At 50.7% G+C, this 19105-nt stretch overlaps 1 protein-coding gene across 5 annotated transcripts in view; it reads right to left on the reverse strand.

Moving 5' to 3' along the window:
• Positions 1–16985, reverse strand: part of KIF1A (kinesin family member 1A) — a 93072-nt gene extending 76087 nt beyond the window's left edge. For all 5 annotated transcript variants that reach the window (XM_082465297.1, XM_082465296.1, XM_082465295.1 and 2 more), the window contains exon 1: positions 16847–16985. The gene's annotated coding sequence lies outside the window, so the exon portion shown is untranslated. The remainder of the gene's footprint in view (positions 1–16846) is intronic.
• Positions 16986–19105: the final 2120 nt, after the last annotated feature.

Below are 19105 nucleotides of genomic sequence, written 5' to 3' on the forward strand. Positions count from 1 at the left end.
TGCAGAGCTTTTTGGTCGAGAAAAACAAAACTTGAGAGGTCAAGATCCCAGGAGAAAGAAGCAGAGACTTAATCTGAACAAATGGTCAGTTCTCCCCTTAAGACATCTGCCAAACTCCGAAGGCATGAGGGGAGGAAGTTTAAAACTCAAGTAGAAGCCTCTGGAAATCAAAGAGAAGTCTTCCACGGTCTCAGGTGCCAAGGAGTCAGAGGTTAGAGTTCAGGGTCCACTGGGAGGAGGGGCCACAGCAATCACGCCAGGGTCTTATTTGAAAGCCCTGAAAGGCACAGAATCTAAAAGCAGGGCAGAACCACACGTAGGCTACACCTTATCAAACTGCAGCCAGCCCTGGCTCAGCTTGGTCTCTGACTGAATGAGGGATGACCTTCACTCCATCTGCCTGGAAGAGAAAATCTGAGCCATCTGGAGCCTCGAATATGCATTCAGAGGCAACATCTGAGACTAATCAAAACTCACAAGGCATGAAAAGAGACAGGGCTATATGACTCAAAACAAATTGGGAAAGAAAGGTAAAAAGAAAAAAAGAAACAAACCTACATATGATCCAGATCTAGGACTTATCAAACAAGGACTTTAAAATAATCATGACTGGGGCTTCCCTGGTGGCGCAGTGGTTGAGAATCTGCCTGCTAATGCAGAGGACATGGGTTCGAGCCCTGGTCTGGGAAGAGCCCACATGCCACGGAGCAACTAGGCCTGTGAGCCACAATTACTGAGCCTGCGCGTCTGGAGCCTGTGCTCCACAACAAGAGAGGCCGCGATAGTGAGAGGCCCGTGCACCGCGATGAAGAGTGGCCCCCACTTGCCGCAACTAGAGAAAGCTCTCACACAGAAACGAAGACCCAACACAGCCATAAATAAATAAACAAAAATTTTTAAAAAATGCTAAATACGTATATATTTATAAAAAAAAAATCACGACTTATATGTTCAAAATAAGAGAGAAAAGGATGGAGAAAATAAATGGAAAATGGAGAATTTTGCAAGAGGATTTGAAACTATAAAAAAGAATCAAATGGAAATGTTAGAACTGAAAACACAATAACTGAAATTAAGAACTGAAGAGATTAGACACATCTGAAGACAGTGTTCATGAACTGGAGAACAGGTCAACAGAATGTTAAAGAACAGAGAAAACAAAGAATGGAAAATATAAAAATGAGAGTCAGAGAAATACAGGACACAGTGAAATGGTCGAACATGCATGTAACTGAAATCTAAAAGGAGAATAATGGAATAGGAGAGAAGCAATACTTTAAAAGATAATGACCATTAATTGTCTAAAACTACTGAAGTATATATATCCATCCAGATTCAAGAAGCTCTGCAAACACAAAGAAAACTACACCAATGCACATCATAATAACACTGTCGAGTACCAAAGATGAAAAGAAAAATCTTAAAAGCTGGCAGGAAAAAAAAAAACCTTTAAAGGAACAAGAATAAGATTGACAATTGAGGACTTCCCTGGTGGCACAGTGGTTAAGAATCCGCCTGCCAATGCAGGGGACAAGGGTTCGAGCCCTGGTCCGGGAAGATCCCACTTGCCACAGAGCAATTAAGCCCATGCACCACAACTACTGAGCCTGTGCTCTAGAGCCCGCAAGCCACAACTACTGAGCCCATGCACCACAACTACTGAAGCCCGCGTGCCTAGAGCCTGTGCTCCGCAACAAGAGAAGCCACCGCAATGAGAAGCCTGCACACCACAAGGAAGAGCAGCCCCCGCTCACCACAACTAGAGAAAGCCCGTGTGCAGCAACTGAAGACCCAACACAGCCAAAAATAAAATAAATAAATGTATATAAAAAAAAGATTGACAATTGACTTCTCAACAGAAATGATGGAAGCTAAAAGATACGTTCTAAGGTTTCAACGTTAAGTAGAAAAGTAATCATTTATATTAGACTGTCAAGGATACTTATTTCAATTGCTAGGGTAACCATCAAAACAGCAGAGAAAGAATGTATAACTAACAGGTTAATAGCAAGATAAACAGAAAAAATTTTAAATATTTTTATTACTCCAATAGAAGGCAATAAAGGAGGAAAAACAGAACAAAAAAAAAGTGTCAAATGGAAAATGAAGATTTAAGACCCTAGATAAAAGCTCAAGTCAATTAGTACGGACCACTACTCCAAGTCAAATGTTACAGTTGTCAGAACAGATTTTTTTTTTAAAGTTATAATCTGTTGACAAGAGACATCTTTAAATAAAAAGACACAGAGAGGCTGAAAATAAAAAGATAAAATTTTTTGGTTTTCCTATTCTTTTTTTTTTGAAATGGACCATTTTCAAAGTCTTTATTGAATTTGTTACAATATTGCTTCTGTTTTATGTTTTTTGTCTTATTGTCTTTATTGGCCACGAGGCATGTGGGATCTTAGCTCCCCGACCAGGGATCGAACCTACACCCCTTGCATTGGAAGGGGAAGTCTTAACTACTGGACTGCTAGGGAAGTCCCTGGTTTGCCTATTCTATCAGCTACTGAAAAGGAAAAATGTCTATCATGCACATTCTTTTAAAGCGCCCATGGAACATTTACTAAAATTAGCCATATGCTGGTCATAAAGTAAACGCTAACGAATTTCAATTTAAAATTAAATTCATTACATTCATAAAATTAAATTCATATGTTCTCTGACCACAGTAGAATTAGGCTATACATCAATACCAAACAAAAAAGCAATAAAAAAACCTACAACCAGGACTTCCCTGGTGGCGCAGTGGTTAAGAATCCGCCTGCCAATGCAGGGGACATGGGTTCGAGCCCTGGTCTGGGAAGATGCCACATGCCGTGGAGCAACTAAGCCTGTGCGCCACAACTACTGAGCCTGCGCTCTGGAGCCCGCGATCCACAACTACTGAGCCCGCGTGCCACAACTACTGAAGCCTGCGCACCCTAGAGCCCGTGCTCCGCAACAAGAGAAGCCACCGCAATGAGAAGCCTGCGCACCGCAACGAAGAGTAGCCCCCGCTCGCCGCAACTAGAGAAAGCCCTCGCGCAGCAACGAAGACCCAACACAGCCAAAAATAAATTAATTAATTTTAAAAAACCCCAAAAAACCTACAACCTCTCGACTGTTTGGACATAAAGCAATACAATTCTAAATAACCTATGGGTCAAAGGAAAAAAAACTCATTGACTATTAGAAAATATTTTGAACTGAATAATGATGATACAACATATCAAAGCTGTGGAGTGCAGTTCGCGCAGAACTCACGAGGAAATGTATAGCTTTAAGTCATGGGGGTCGAGGTGGGGAGTCCTTCACAGCAGTCCCAGGTCGATCCAGAACCCACCGTCCCCCAGGGAGCCATGGGTTTGCCAGGCGGACCTTCGGGACTTGAAGGTTTGCCTTGAGAAGGACCCGGTGCACGTGAACCAGCAGCTGAGGCTCTGCCAGAGCAGGATTGTCCTCTTGTTCACCCCTTAACCCTGGTGCCGGCAGGAGGTGCCTGGAGATGTCAGGGAGGAGGCTGGATGTGAGCATTTGAGGAGGCGTCAGGGCAGGAAACATGCATCAGTCGCTTGTGAGCACTGACTCTTTTAAGTCATGGAGATGGACGAGATCAAGGAGGGAGAAGGGTTAGAAAGGAAGAAAGAAATGCGGAAGGAGCAGGTGGGGAGAATTCTCAGGAATCTAGCTGCTTCTCTAGCAGACTTTGGACCCGTCTGCCCAGGGCAGCTGGGGGCCCAGTTCCTGAGCCTTGTGAGGACGTCCGCCTGCTGCTTCCCCATTTCCCTCCGTGCCTTTGGCTTTCCTGGACCCGCTGGCAGTTACCACATGGGTCTGCTTTTCATTTTCCAAAATGCGGGTGCTGAGCTTTGTCTTCTGTTTTTTTATCCTTATGGAAGCATTTAGGTCTTTCCTTAGTTTACCTCCACTGTTATTTCAGTGGCGTTTAAGGAGGGAGAGAAGATAAATTAGAAATGATGAACCAAACACTAAATTCTATATAATTCTATTTATGTAACTTCTGAAACAGGCCAAAAATGAGCAGCATAGCACATTATTTACCAATCTAGAGCTAAATAACAACAGTAACAACAACAAAAAAGTAACAACAAACAGCTAAAGGGAGTTGAAAGAGGTTGCGGATAGAGAGCAAAACCTGCTGATTTTCTAAATGAGTTCTGTAGATACATTCGACTCTTCTAAATAATGTTCATATTTTACCTAAAAAGAATTATTTTTAAAATAATTACCAAACGGTTCAGGGAAAGAGGGAGAGAGAAAGCTAGCTCACTTTCGGTTGACAAGCACTGGTGTGCATGAACACAAAAATCAGTTTTGCTCATTAAAATTAATATTTCAAAACGGATGGGGGGAGAAAGGTGATTGAGAGACTCCCATTTCTGGCAATATGATGGATGAGATATCCTCCCATTAGAAATCACCTAGAAATTTGGGATAGATAACAAGCACCAGAATAAAAGAGGAGGGCTTCCCTGGTGACGCAGTGGTTGAGAATCTGCCTGCCAATGCAGGGGACGCGGGTTCGAGCCCTGGTCTGGGAAGATCCCACATGCCGCGGAGCGACTAGGCCCGTGAGCCACAACTACTGAGCGTGCGCGTCTGGAGCCTGTGCTCAGCGACAAGAGAGGCCGTGATAGTGAGAGGCCCGCGCACCGCAGTGAAGAGTGGCCCCGGCTTGCCGCAACTAGAGAAAGCCCTCGCACAGAAACGAAGACCCAACACAGCCATAAATAAATAAATAAATAAATAAATAAAGGAGTTCCTTTAAAAAAAAGAATAAAAGAGGAGAATTCTGGAAAAGGGGGGAAAAGAGGAAGGAGGAGCTGAAATGAAGGTGGGGAGCCCATCCCACAAACCCACCCAGAAGGAAGCTGCAGGCGTTTGCTGATGCCAGAAACGCAGAGAATTGGGTTTCACCTGCTGAGTGGGGGGATGGGAGACACAGCCTCAAACACAGGCAGTCGGGACTGGAACCAAATATCACAGAAAGTTGGATCCTGCAAAGTCACAGCCCCCGTGCAGTGGAAGGCTGGGGAAAGCCATCTGCCGTCAGAGGGATGTGGGCATTGGTCTGAATGACACTCAGCTCCATGTGGTGAACAAGCCAGTGCTTCTGAGAATCTGAGGCCACAGACCTGACCTCATACAGGTTTGGGTCCAAAATTCACCTGCACGATCAGGGAAGCCCAAGGTTGAGAAATTAGCTCAGAGTAGGTCTCGGGTGTTTGCACCCAAAGCACCTCACAAAGGCAGATACAAATCCTCCTTGGAAATAGCTTCCTACCCTTGGGGTCCCAGTATTCCCAGAGATGAAGATCAGTCACATAGGAGCTGATGGTGAAATATTACCCAACACAAGAGATGAAATTCACCATGAGAATCAGGAAAAAAAAAAAGGAAAAGAACACCAGAATTAGATCCTCAAGGACCTCAGATGTTACAATTGTCACATACAGATTATAAAATAAGTGCACTGAAAATGTTTACAGGGGCTTCCCTGGTGGCACAGTGGTTGAGAATCTGCCTGCCAATGCAGGGGACACGGGTTCGAGCCCTGGTCTGGGAAGATCCCACATGCCGCAGAGCAACTGGGCCCGTGAGCCACAACTACTGAGCCTGCGCGTCTGGAGCCTGTGCTCCGCAACAAGAGAGGCCGCGACAGTGAGAGGCCCACGCACCGCGATGAAGAGTGGCCCCTGCTTGCCGCAACTGGAGAAAACCCTCGCACAGAAACGAAGACCCAACACAGCCAAAAAAAATAAATATAAATAAATAAATAAATTTATTAAAAAAAAAATGTTTACAGAAATAAGCAGGAATGGGAAATAATGCAGTAAAATATGAGGGAAAAACCATGCAGAACTTTTAGATTTAAAAATGTAATCCTTTAAATTTTAAAACTTAGCAGACACGTTAATCAGCAAATTAAATGGAGCTGAACAGAGAATTAATGAACTGGAAAATATGTCAGAAAAAATTACCCAGAATGGCCCCAGAGAGACAAAACGATGAAACCATAAAACAAAGGTTAGGAGTCATGCAACATGGAATAATTCATTATTTTACCATGGCAGTTTTAACACACCTCTCACTAACTGACAGATCAAGCCGACATATAATTAATAAGGATGTAGAAGATTTGAACAACATAATAATTATGAACTAATGAACATATGTGCTCCCTTGCCCTCAAAATTTAGAGAAACACACACTTTTCTAATACATAGGGAACATTTTCAATATTTTACCTTGTAGTAGGCCATAAAGCAACTCCTAATAAATTTCAAAGACTCTGTATCAAATGATCATGTAATTTGAACACAATTAAATTAAAAATCAATAAAAGATCACTAAAACCCATATGTTTAGAAATTTTAAAAAATAAACTGCTAAATAACCAACACACAAAAAACAAAAAATCACTATAGAGTTATAAATAAACTTAGTAGTAAATGATCATGCAAATACTACCAGCAAAATTTACAGCACTTCCACATCCAGCCATGAAGGAGTTACAAGGACCATACTTAACCTCCCACTGTAAACAACAACTAGCAAACTGGACAAAACAGATGAAAATGACTGTTTTCAGACATGGCACAAAAGGCACTGAGAGAAGGGAAACATATGAGTCTCCCTTCCCTCCAATCACTCCACATCTTCCCAGAGGCAATTTACAGACCTCAGGCACTGGGAGGTGGGACCCAAACAGCTCAGCCACTCTGATGAGTTGGGGAGATGGAAGTCAGAGTTTGGGTAGGTTGCAGCTGCTGGAATCTGTGGGTCAGAGTTCTGGAAAGGAAACAGTTGCTCAGTAACAGAGCTCCAGAAATCTGCATAGGGATACCCTGGCATCTTTGTAGACTCCTAGCCCATGCCCACGGACTGGACAAAGAAGACTGAAGACTGAAGAATTCCCAAAGCTACACAAAGTCAGAAGTCATCTGTGCTTCCACCAGCCAGAATACAGTTCTCTTGATCCCTCCACCCCAGGCCCCCAGACATTCAGTAGAGACCCCAAAGAAATCATACTTTAGTGTGGGCTTAACTATTCCCAAAGTGTAATCTACCCTAGAGCAACTCTAAAAAAGCTTAAAATCAGGCCGTGAAGGATCAAATAAGTCCTCAAGTAATTTAACTGCCTGCCAAGACAAAGCCCAACATTCTTTACAGGAAGAAAGCACAATTCAGATGCTCCACAATGTAGAAATGTCTAGAATTCAATTTAAAAAATTACTACACATGCCAAGAAGCCAGAAAAGATGACCTATAACCAGGAGAAAAATTTGTCAGTAGGAACTTGAATTTTCCTACAATCATTAAATAAATTGATTCAATAGTTTAAAATATTAACCATGGAAAAAGTAGAAGACTTAGATACTTTTTATGAGTTCTACCATATATACAAAAAAACAGATATTTCCAATCTTATACAAACTTTTTAAGAGAACAGGAAAAAGAGAGGGAAACAGAGGGAGAAAGATTATATCCCCAACTCATTCGCTGAGGCTAATATGACCTTGGCATCAAATTAGACAAAGAACATTTGAGAAATGACCAATTTCACTGATGAACATAGATAGAAAAGTTCAAAATATTAGCAAGACAGTCCAGCAGAAAATAAAAAAGATAATGTAGTAGGTTTATTTCAGGAATACCAGTATGGTAATATAATGCATGGTTTAACATTAGGGTATCTATTAATACAATTCACCACATATCAGATTAAAGGAGAAAAAGGCCAAATGAGGTCCTCCATAGATACTGAAGAAGCATTCAGTCGTTTTCAAAATCCATTTGTGATAAAACTCTTGGCAATAGGAGGATAAAACTTCTTTAATCTCATAATAGGTATCTAGTAAAAATCTACCCAAATACCACACTTAATGGTGAAATAGTAGGAACATTTCCTTTAAATTCAGGAACAAGTTCCAGATGCCTGCTGTCACCACTTGTATTTAACACTGTAGCAGAGGTTCTTGCCAGAGTGATAAGGCAAGAAAAAGGAATAACATCGGCAAAATATGGGTTGGAAAAGAATAAAACAAATTGTCATTATTTGCAGACTATTTGCTTATCTACACAGGAATCAAGAGGATCCAGAGACATATTATTTGAATTAGTGGGAAGGGTCAGCAAAGTTGCTAGGAACCAACCACGTGAGTATGCACTAGAGACAAGAGTTTAAAAATATTTTTTAAGGTGGCATTTAAAAAATAACCAAAAATATAAAGTACCTTCATAGAAATAAATGTCACAAAGGATACATACAACTTTCATGAAGAAAACTTTTAAACTTTACAAAAACATTATAGAAAATCTAAATAAATGAAGAACTACAACCTGTTCATGAAAATGAAATTTAAATGTCTTAAAAATGTTTATTTTCACCCAAATGAATCAAAACATTCAACGTAATTTCAAATGAAATCACAAACAAGTCTTTTTGTGAAACTGGACAGATTGCTTCTAAAAATTTATATGGCATAAGATACTACAAATATCAATAACAAGCTTGAAGAAACACAAGAGGTAGAAGGCAACAGGCCCCACCAATAACAAGACTTAATATAAAGCGGTAGTAATTAAGACAAGGTGGTTGGGACAAGTAAGTCATCACCATTGTAACAGAAGGGACCCCAGAAACAGATCTGCACACACAGCCCTTCTGACATCTGACAAGGAGGCTTTACAGGCTGATGAGAAGAGAAAGGGGTGCTGAACCAGTGATGCTGAGAAAACAGGTGTCATGGACTGAATGTCCATGTCCCCCCCAAATTCCTATGTTGAAACCCTACCCTCCAGTGTGATGGTGTTAGGAGGCGGGGCATTTGGGAGGTTATAGGTCATGAGGATGGAGCCTCATGAATGGGATTAGTGCCCTTATAAAGGTCCCAAGAGAACTTGCTCCTTCTCTCTGCTCTCAGCCATGTGAAAACACAGTTGAGTCAGCCATCTGCAACCTAGAAGAAGGCTCTCACCAGAACCTGGCCATACTGGTACCGTGACCATGCTGCGCCCGGACCAAGCTCGTGCCCTGATCTTGCACTTCCAGCCTCAGAGCTGTGAGAATTAGTTTCTTTTGTTTTTAAGCCCCCCAGTCTGTGGTATTCTGTTATAGCAGACTAAGACAGACTAACACAACTGGCCAGTCATACAAAATTAGATCCCTTTTTATTCCAAAACAAATTCCATGCAGACTGAAGACCTAAATGTGAACAACAAAGTTTTGGAAGAAACCGAACACTGTTATCTCCATGCTCACCTTTAAGAAGCATTTCTAAGCCCATGGAAGACACCAAAAGGAAAAGTCCAGGCATCAAGATACCATTGAAAGGGTGAAGAGAAGCCCACCCACCTAGAGATGTCTGTAGCACATATGATCAACAAGGATTCATGTGCAGAACATATAAAGGACAGACAAAATCAAAGAAAAGAGACACAAAAGAAAAAATGGGCAAAAAGATGTGAACAGGCAAATTACAGGACAAGATACTGAACCACAATAGTAATTAACAAAGTGTTGTCTAAAACCATACCCGACAGATCACAACATTAAAACGTCTGACAACCCCAACTGTTATAAGGATACAGCAACAGGAACTTACAGATCACCTGGGAAAAGTTCGTTGGTTCAACCGCTTTGAAAACAACACAGCAATTTTCTAGTAAGGCTGCAGACCACGTGGCCAGCAGCTGTGCAACTAGAGATGTTGTGCATGAGCCCAGGAGTTGGGAGGGAGGGAATGGAGACGCCTAAATGCCCCCCAGCTGGAGACCAGTCAGTCATACAGGAGCTCCATCCAGACATAAAAGTGAATGAAGCATCCTAGGGAATCTCACAAACATGGTTCAGGCAGCAACGTGCAGACAAGTGGACACGGTGAGATCAGCCAGTAAAGCCTCACACTCCTGGCAACACTATTGAGAGCCCAGGGGTAAACAATGGAGTTCTGAGAATGCTGACGCCGAATTCAGGGTGGCGGGGAGACCCCTGGTCAGGGGTCCAACCGACTGGGGTCAAGGCCTCGACGTGGACCTCCAGGATGTCAGCAGCGCAGACGGAACTCTGCACGCTTCTGTGGCCCCATGTGCAAAGTGGGTAAGACAGGCCCTCCCCCGACTCCATGAGGATTAGGGGAGCGGTCCTCTGTAGTACAATAGCGGGGGCCTCCGGGGGCTCTAGGCTGAGGGCTCATGGACCCAGCGGTGGGCAGGAGTGGGGAGTGAGACTGAAGAGGGGGCCCTGGGTGCAAGTCTGCCTGTGGAACCACCACTTCAATGGTGAAACCCTCACCCCTTTCCCTGCCCCCTCTTCACAGAGGGCCATGGCTTCCAAATCCTCAGACAAAAGGTAGGAGGCTCTTCCCTACAGAAATGGAAGAAAACACCAAGCAAGAGTGAGGTCCTCGATGTGGACGCTGGCCTCCTGCACTCTGGCGCTGGGGGCACAGCTTGGCATCCGGCTCCCACACCTTCGCCTAAAGCAAACCTGCCACTGGGCACCCCCCCACCCCACACTCGGCTCCAGTTGGAATCCCACCCAGATCGCAGGAACCCTTCCACTACCCAGCAGACCTCCCAACGGCTTCAAAGTGAAAGACCAGTAAACCAGCAGAAAACAAGCCCTGTGAGAAAGAGTTAAACCACAAGCAAAAACAAGCAAACCAACAAAAAGCCTTTATAAACTTACTCAGAATGTTTCAAGAAGATGCTACATTCTCAAAACAAGAACAGGATGCTAAGAAACGGGAACACTTAGACACAAGGAAGATGGTTCTTTTAGAGATAATCCGTGTAAATGCTGAAACACAAAACTTCCCCAAAGAACTCGAAAATGAAGTCCAAAACTCGTCCAGAAAATAGGACATAAACGAGGAGACAGAATGAGAGACACAGAAGACCAATGCCTGAACTCAAGGAGGAAAACAGAAAAAATGAAAGGGAAGAAACATGAACAGATGAAAGAAAGAGCTTGTCTTCAGTTGAAAGTTCCCACTGAGCACCAATAAAAACATAAACCTACACGTAACCCAACTGCGTGGCTGGTCAGGAGTCCACGGATGAAGAAAGGATCCTAAAAGATTTCAGGGAGGAAAGTCGAGTTGCTGACAAAGACTTCTCATAGGTGACTGGATGCAGAAAGTGATGATGACAAAGGCTTCAGAGTGATTTACCAACAAAAAGTGCCCCCAGACAAAGCATCGACCCAGCGTGAGGACAGAGCAAAGACACTCTCAAGAAGCCAAGGACTCATCACCCTTTTTAGGATGTCACACAAGGATGTGCTTGAGCCAAACAAGACAGGAAACTAAGAAAGAAGCCGCTCCGGGGCCCAGCGAACAGAGAATCCAGCCCAGGGGATGCGGCGAGCAGCAGGAGGGAGGTGACTTCCGGGGGTGCGAGTGCCAGGAAAGAGGGGACGCAGCAGAAGAGAGAATGTGATTGAGAAGCTGGGGGAAGGTGAGGATGAAAGAAATGCATTCAGCACAAGAAAGGGACAGCTGAGATCGCCCCTGATCTGGGCCTGGCCCACCGCATCACTGCTCGTCCTGGAGCTGCCACCCTCCTGGGCACGGCCTCGGCCGTGGTATAGCCCTGGCCCCAGAAGCAGGTGGAGAGTGGAGACCAGATGACACTAGCAGCTGAGTGACCCTCTGCCCCAGCCCCATGACGGCCCCCCAGAAGCATGGTCCCCACTGACCCACAGGCCTTGGGCCTTGATGACCAAGCCCTGCCCCTCACCATCCTGGCTTGAGCTGATGACAGATGGGGAAGGAAACTGAGGACCACCTGAGTGTTACTTGCAGGGCTGAGACTGGGGTGGGGGGCCAGGACTCCTGACACCCCTGAGGACAGGCCAGAGGCTGGGCTAGGGGAGGGGGCCTGCAGGGAGCTGGGCCTACAGGAGCAGTTGGGGCGTCCCCACCCTTATCCCAGAGCTGCATTTCAGAAGCCCTGGCAGGCCCTGATGGAAACACAGAGACACACAGACAATCCCCACCCCTGACAGAGAGGCAGCTGCTCGCCCTGGGGCCACAGGAAACGAACTCCTTGGGCTAAAGCCACTGGCCCAACAAGGAACCGGCATTTACTGAGTGGCCACTGCATGTAAGGCACTGTGCTGGCACGGGATGGGGTGGCAATGGGGTGGGGTGGAGGGAGCAGAAAGTGCTAGAAGAGCAACGTTTTTGAAGTCAGAGGCAGCTGGGGTGGAATCCCAGGTCCTCTGTGACAAGTCACATGCTTTCTCAGGAGCCTCAGCCTCCAAATCTGAATAATGGGGGCAATGCCACCTGCATGTTGAGGTGTTGGGAGTGCGGACAAGGGGGCACACGGAGGTGTGCAATGCAGTCGGCCCCTAATCAGTGTTCACCTCCGCCTCACTGACCCCCAAACTACCTACGTGGGGTGGGGTGGCCCTCAGGGGTGCTTACGGCAGGCTTCAAGGTGCTGGCGGCACTGGAGCGGGGCTGGAACCTCACAGTGGGGGGTCATGTGGAGTGCTCCAGGGGAGAGAGGACCAGGCGGGAACAAGCCGGGCGAGGGCTGCAGAATCTGTGTGTGTGAGTGTGTGTGAGTGTGTGAATGGGTGAGTGTGTGTGTGTGAGTGTGTGTGAGTGTGTGAATGGGTGAGTGTGTGTGTGTGAGTGTGTGTGAGTGTGTGAATGGGTGAGTGTGTGTGAGTGTGTGAATGGGTGAGTGTGTGTGAGTGTGTGAATGGGTGAGTGTGTGTGAGTGTGTGAATGGGTGAGTGTGTGTGAGTGTGATTGTGAATGTGTGTGTGAGAGCGTGTGTGTGAGTGTGTGAATGTGTGAGTGGGTGTGAATGTGTGTGTATGTGAATGTGTGAGTGTGTGTGGGAGCGTGTGTGTGAATGGGTGAGTGTGTGTGTGTGTGTGAGTGTGTGAATGTGTGATTGTGAATGTGTGTGTATGTGAATGTGTGAGTGTGAGAGTGTGTGTGTGAATGTGTGCATGTGTGTGAGAGCGTGTGTGTGAATGTGTGAGTGGGTGTGATTGTGGGTGTGAATGTGTGTGTGATTGTGAATGTGTGAGTGTGTGTGAGAGCATGTGTGTGAATGTGTGAGTGGGTGTGAATGTGTGTGATTGTGAATGTGTGTGTGTGAATGTGTGAGTGTGTGTGTCTGCGTGTGTCTGTGTGAGTGTGTAGCCGAGTAGCGGCTCCAGTCAGCCCAAGGGCCAAGAGGGGAAGGGTGAGGAGTGAGAACAGGAGGCCAGGGCAGGGGGGTCCTGGCTTGTCCTCCCCAGACCCCAGGGAGCCCTGAAACCCAGGCAGAGGGAGGGGCAGGGGGGGCATTTCCCCACCCCGGGGCTCCTGAGCGGGGGATGAGGCGGGGGCGGGGGAACCAGGGCTCAGCCGGCCCAGACACAAGGACAGGATTAGGAGATTAAATCCAGCAGAGGCATTAGAGAGGCAGCAGGCAGAAGCGAGGCCCAGCCACCCAGGCGGTGTGTCCTTCCCGATCCCAGGGGTGACACCTAGGAGGCTGCAACGGGAGAGGCTTCCGGCAAGCAGGGGGGCAGCTGGGAGGGAGCAGTCTCAGGGTGGTGTGTGTCGGGGGAGGGCAAAGCCCGCAGGAGGGGCTGGGAAAAAACCCAGAGGGGTCAGGAGGCTCAGCCTCAGCTGACCTTGACCGTACCCTCCACCCTTCCAACGTCTCCATTACTCTGAGCTGGGGCGCTGGGGGAGCCTGGGGTCAGCCAGCGCCCCTCAGCCTGAAGCCAGGACCCCGGTGGTGCTCAGCAAACCTGCTAGGACAGGTGGGACGGTGAAGCACACCTGCCATCAACCCCATCCCCGCCCCCTGCCCTGGGCCTGCCTGTGCAGGGTGAGGCCAGGTGGGGAGAGTTCCATCAGCTAACTGGACAGAACAGAGTACTGAGCAGGCCCAGCAGCCTGGCGGTGCCCCTGGGCACCCTGGCAGAGCCGAGAGGTTTGGGGGAGGGCATGGTCCAGCCCCTCCAGCACTCTCAGAGGAGCTCCAGGGTATGGGCAGGGGAGACAGCGGGAGTGGCACACCTGGGTAGGGGTGGTGAGCCCGGTCCTTTGGGCCTAAGAACACTGAACGGGGAGTGCTCTAGGGAGCACGTGGGACTGGGCAGGAGGGCAGCCATGCACTCGTCCTGGGGGTCACTCGCTGCAGAGTGACCCCTGGCCAGCCACTCTCCATCCCAGGGGAGGCAGCCCAGGCCGCTCCAGACTCAGGAGGGTCTCAGGTCTGAAGGGCTTGGCAGGACTGAGCACAGGCCCTGGTCAGTCAATCCTAAAGTCCAGGGTGGGGTTCCCAGTGCTGGAAGCCCTTCCACGGGCCCCAATCCTGTGATAGCAGGACCCCTTGAGAATGTCCCCCCACCCTGCCACGCCCAGCTCACCCAACCTGGCTGGCCTATTTGAGCTGAATGGGCCTATGCAGACTGCCCCACCCCTTCCGGGCCTTCTCCTGAGGCTACGCCCCCCATCTCCACCTCCCACCCATGTCTGTACCCCCACTCCCGGTCCCTCCCCCAACCCCATCCCACCCTCCACAGAGCCCATGGGAGGACTTCGCTGCTCTGCGTCCAGAGGACGTGGTCAGCCCTGGGTCAGCAGTGGTGACACCAGGGGGACTGAAGGGGGACAAGGCCAGGTGGCTGGGCCCCCTGCGCCCAGTGAGTCTGGCTGTGAATCCCGGCTGCGCGCCACCTCCGGGCTTTAGGCGCAGCCTCAGCTTCCACCCGGCCGTGGCCGGCCCATCGGGGGGCCCCAGGACGGGCGGTCTGTGGGCCACTCCAGCGGGGGCAGGCGGAAGGGAGACACGCGGTAGGGTAGCAGCCAGGGGGTGGACATACAGCAGGCCTCTGGCAGGCCCCCCTCAAAGGGGCCCCCCCGGGAGCCTTGGGGTTGAGGGGCCCTGACGGCACACCTGACCCTCCCTCTGTCCTGCGGACCGCACCCCACAGGCAACTCCCTGCTCAGCTTCAGATCCAGGCAGAGCATGGGATGGAGTTTCTAGTCCCTTCCCTGGCTTTGACCCAGTACCCTCACCAGACTTCACACGCAGGTGGGGACTGACTGTCCCCTCCACCCCGTCTGGGTCTCTCAGCCAGTGGCCTCCTTGCAAGCATCAGCCCCTGAAGGTTCCTGGATCTCGACCCCAACCAAGTGCAGCCCTGAGACCTGGCCCTGCCCCGGCAGCACCCTTCACCCTACACTGCAGACACTGCAACCCACGGCAAATGCCACACCTGCTTCATTCCTGACTGCCCCCATCCCTCAGGCTCAGCCAAGGCGGCCGGCCGACCACACCTGCAAAATGGCCGCCGCAGGTACAGCCCCAAGCCCCCACTCCAGACCCCAGAGCGTCCCTTCAAACCTGCAGCAGCTTTCTCAGACCGAGAGGGGGATGGGCACGGTTGCCCCGGTAAAGGGCCCTCAGCCAGCTCGGGAGCAGGGGGAGGGTGGGTTAGGTGTGACTGTCCTGCAGAAGCGCGCGCTGGGTGTCGCGCTGACTCCCCAGGGTTAGGACAGGGACAGCCCTGCGCCGCAGGGGCCCCTCCGCACCACCTCCTCTCCGCAGCCGCAAGATCCAATCCTTTGCTCTAACAGGCCTTTATCCCAGCAATGCAGGCATCCCCTGGAGGGGGCGGCCGCTTGGGGAGGGGGTCCGCGGGTCTCTGTGGGAAAGTCCCTCTTCCCGAGAACGTGGGCGCGCATCGGGTCCGCGCCGGGGCGATGTCGCGCCAGCGCCAGGCAGGCCCCATGACTTGGCATTCCCTCCTTCCCCTCCCCCCTCCGCCCCTGCGGCCCGCGATCCCCCAGCCCACCCAGCGCCAGGCAGACTGCGGACCCTCCCTGCCCGCCGCGAGGGCTGCGCGGTGGGTTTGGAGGGCAAGTAAGGGCGAGAGGCAGCTTAAAGGACTAGCGAAAGGGTCTAAGCTGCAGTGTCCCTGTCATCCGAGCCCAGGCGCCTGGGGAGCGCCGCCAGCCGAGACGTCGCGGCCCCGCAGCCCCCTCCCCTCCTGCAGGCCACACCTGTTACTGGGGCGCTGGCTGCGTGGACGCAGGCCGCGTCCGAAGGCGGCCCCTCCCAAACCGTGGGTCTTTCTGGAAGGGAAAAGGGGTCTCTTGGGAGGAGGACGCGACTTGGGGTGGGGCGATGGGCAGTCTCGGAGGTGCGCACCAAGCTGGCGGCCCAGCCCTCCCGCCGCAGCCCCCGCCCGCCTGCCCGCCTGCCCGCCTGTTTGGCTCTTGGCTCCAGCATCCGCCTTCCCCCACCCCGGGGACCAGGGCCTCTGCTCGTGCCCGGCCGCCCTGAGTGCCCTCCCCTCCGGCCCGGCCGCTGCAGTCGCGCCCCCTCTCGGATGCCCCATCCGCATCCTCTCGCCTTTTCTCCATCCTTCCCCTCCCCCCGCCGGTCCGGTCGCAATCCCGGCCGCATCCCTAGGAATGGCTCCACTCCAGGGGAGGGGAAGATCGGGGAAGGGGGGGAGGGTATCTCGAGATGTAGCCAGCTGCCTGCGCCCTCCCCGTAACGACCCCCGCCCATCCCAGACGAGAGTCCCCCTGCAGCCGGGGCTGCAACGGAGGGGCCTTTCCAGAGGGCCCTGCTCAGCTGCTAAAGAAGGGCGGACACCCCTGAATTTGCACCATTGTTCTCCGCGGGGACGGGGGAGGGTCGGGGGAAGGGAAGGGGCCGCGCGGCGCCAGCGCCTCTGGCCGAGAAGAGGACGCCAGCGCAGGGCGCGAGCTCCCCGCCCCGGGGCGCAGTCGATGCAGGTGCAGGATGCGGGGTGCAGGTTCGGGACGCGGGGCTCGGGAGGCCGGGAGAGCCGCTGCCCTACCTCTCCGGCGTCACTGGCGGCGGCCCGGCATGAGCACGGGCATGGGCGCGGGTCCCCGAGCGCGGAGCTGCTGCCGCTCCCGGGCTGCTCTCGGCGCTCTGACGGCGGCACCGCGTGACGGCTGCGGGCCCCCGGCCCGGCCCGGCCCGCCCCGCGCCCCTCCCGCCTCGCTGGTTGGCTGCGCGCGGCGCCCAGGCCCCAGCCGCCAGCTGGTTTGTCGCGCGGGGAGAGGGACGGGCGTCGCGGCTGCGGCGGGGATGGGGCTGGGGCCGGGCTGTGACATCACCGCTGACACCGCGGTGCGATAGGTGGGGGAGTGGGGGACCGACACCCGGGCCCGGACGCGCCGCCCCCTCCCCTGGCGCAGCCCCGGGCCCCCCCACCCGCCCCCGAATTTACCCACGGATCCCGCGCGCCGGGCCCTCCCCGACTCGGACATCTTTTAAGTGAAACCACTAAAGCTTCACCTGCCCCACCCGCGATGCCAGCAGTACAAACGCATCGACGCGGAGGGACAAAACTCGGGTGGCCTCCTTCCTTGCACCATGGAGGGGCTGTCGGGGGTGGTAGGGATACTGACTTCTAGGTGTAACAGGTGAGTTTTTCAATCGCGCCTGGCGTCTGGGCCAGAGCCCTGGAGGGAGACCAGAGCATCGCAGACAGCCCTCCTGGCGGGGGTGACGCACCCGGCCGGCCAGTGGACCTGCCGCTTCTCCTCCCGTCATGCCTCGGGTGGAGACCCCCGCCATCCTCTCGCCCCACTCCTGCAGGTCGTCAGCGCCCCCGTCCTCACACCCTGTTTCTCCAGCTTAACTTCCTTGGACCAAGCCACACGCGGCTCTCGGTCCACACTGGCAAACCCCAGCCTTTGTCAATCGCCCAGCCGGAAAGCAGGCCACCAGGGACGGACTGGCATCTTTGCGTGCCACCGACGTCCATCCGCATACCCCATTGCTGGGCAACTTTGACAAAGCCTCTGGCCAGCTCACCCACCGGAACTGCGGTGGGTGCGGTGACGTCCTGCCGCCCGGAAGCTGGGGCGCCGGGACCCCCTTCCCACGCAGCGCCTGCGTCAGCCTCCTCCGCATCCCCAGGGCCTCGGTGGCGTCGGGCGGGTGCCAGGCGCTGCCCCCAAGGTTTACCCGGTTAACCATTTACTTCTCACACTGTGCAGTAAGGGAGGTGCTTCACCTCAGTTTGCAGCATCCGTGGGGCTTGTGCCTTGAAAGTAGCAAGGGCACAGACACATACACTTCTGCAAAGGAGACCATCCTACCCTCCAAAGCCCCCTAGGTAGCTTCTGTTTTTCTATTCCCTGGCACCACCTGCATAAAAGAGAAGTTATTGTTCTTCCAAACTTTTGGTAGAAACAATAAAACTATGTGGACCCCCCCGCCCCAGGGAGGGTGGGTCTTTTATCCTTTCTATTTCCATCATAGTTATCCCTCTGGTCAAATTCTCTATTTCTTGAGCCAAATTTGACATTTTACATGTTTCTAGGAATTAATCCATTTCACTGAGGTTTTAGAATAAATACTAGCATATTTATTCTTATACCTACTGTTTCTGTACTTATTTCTCCGTTTTATTCTGTATTTTGCTTATTTGAATTTTTCTCTCTTTTAATATTTTCAAAGGACAAACTTGTACTTTGTTAATCTTCTCACCTTTCCCTTTATTTCATTTATTTTTGTCCTTATCTATCATTTCCTTCCTTCTTGGTTCTTTGGATTTGATCCGTTGCTCCATCTCGAGGTAAATTCTTAGCTCATTTACTTGTAACTCTTCTAAATTTCTGATCTATTTAAAGCCACAAAATTCCTTCTATAGCACTGCCTTAGCTGGGTCTCACAAAATTTGAACATGCAATGTTTTCATTTTCATTCAGACCTAAATATTTCTTAATATTGCTGGTGATCTCCTTTTAAACCCAAACCCATGGGTTACTTAATAATGTTATTTGTTTTCCAATAGTGTTTCTTTTATGATAAACTTTTGTTACCAATTTCTAATCTAATTGCATTATTGTCTGAGAACATAGTCTGTGTTCTATAAGGATCCTGGCAGGAGGCAGATGGCACACTCAAACTGAGCAGGGCTTGGTAAAGGGAGTACTTACAAAGGTGTGGGTAGGAAGTAGGGAAGCCACAGAGCTGAGTGACGCTGTCTCCTGATTGCCCCGGGGGTGGGCGGTGGAGGTGCCCTGGCTGGGAGCAGAGGCCTTAGTTGAGGAATGCAGCCAGCCTGAGCACCTGTCAG

This window comes from Balaenoptera physalus, assembly GCF_965194825.1.
Source record: "Balaenoptera physalus genome assembly, chromosome: 6".
NCBI classification, from domain to species: domain Eukaryota; kingdom Metazoa; phylum Chordata; class Mammalia; order Artiodactyla; family Balaenopteridae; genus Balaenoptera; species Balaenoptera physalus.